The following is a 1331-nucleotide window of genomic DNA, read 5'->3' as shown; positions in this document are numbered from 1 at the left end:
CTGCCATCCTTGCTGTCGAAAGCCTGGGGGAGTAAAGAGGAGAAGAGGGAGGATTACACTGGGACCTAATCCAGCTCTAACCTGCTGAGCTGACAACCCCAAACACTGGACCTTCTGCCTGCTGAGGGGTCTAACCTCAGAGCCGGGGACAGCCCTGCTTTGGCTGTGATTCAGAGCATAGATTCTGGAGAAGAAATGGCTCTGGAGAGACCTTAGAGCCCCTTTCAGTCCCTCAAGGGGCTCCAGGAAAGCTGGGGAGGGACTCTGGATCAGGGAGGGGAGCCTTAGGAGGGGGGGAGATTGAGATGAGATGTGGGGGAGAACCTCTTTGCTGTGAGGGTGGTGAGAGCCTGGCCCAGGTTGCCCCGAGAAGCTGTGGCTGCCCCATCCCTGGAGGGGTTCAAGGCCAGGTTGGAGGGGGCTTGGAGCAACCTGGGCTGGTAGAAGGTGTCCCAGGGGGTGGCACTGGATGGTCTTTAATTTCCCTTCCAACCCAAACCATTCAGTGATTCTGTTCCTCACCCCAGTAAAGCACCCTGAGGCTCTGGTCCTCTGCTGACCTTGCCAACAAGTCTGACCTCGTAAACCACGTGCCAGCACCGACAGTGGTGCCTGAGCTGCACACTCACAGCAGAGAGTGAAAAACTTCCACACAGCTTCTTCCAGCACCTCCAACTCCCAGGAGAAAACCTTGAAGAGATGACCCAAGGGCTTCTAAAACACCATGATGCCAAGAACGTTAGCCTTTTACTACACCCAGTTATTTGGGCTACACAATGAGTTTCCACGCTACTTAAGCAGAGGACGGCACAGTCCTGTGTACTACTATATGAAGTAATTAATTCTTTCCTTCATTTAAAAGTCTTGTGGTTTTTTTAAGGCAATCCCATGATGCGTGGGGGCCTGGGCTGTCAGCTTGGAGTGCTGAAACGAATTCAGCCCCCGTCTCAGAAAACACCAGGATCTTTTAATTTGGGAATTCGGGGTTTGTTGTATTTTGTCTTGAAACTTTGGAGTATGCAACAGACCCCATCTCCTTGCCCCGCTGAAGGGGCTGGAAACTCGCTGTGCCTTTCCTCGGGCATGAGGCATCTCCAGGAACAGCCACACTAATGGAGGCCGCAGGGCAAGGCTCCCTGCCCCTCTCCAGGCCGGGTGGGCAGCCTGCCCGGCTGCTTTTCCCTCCATTTTAAGCCGCAGCCCTTCTCCGGGGGGTCGGGCATCTCCTGCCCCAGGGAAACCCTCCTCTTCCCCTAAACCTCTCCCCTCCCCTCACACCCGCCTCCATCTTACGCCCCCCTCCCACCCCGCCCGTGGCGCTCCTCCTGCCG

Source organism: Calidris pugnax, unplaced genomic scaffold (assembly GCF_001431845.1).
Source record: "Calidris pugnax isolate Ruff unplaced genomic scaffold, ASM143184v1 scaffold243, whole genome shotgun sequence".
Taxonomy (NCBI): Eukaryota; Metazoa; Chordata; class Aves; order Charadriiformes; family Scolopacidae; genus Calidris; species Calidris pugnax.
Note: the sequence above shows the minus strand (reverse complement) of the source record.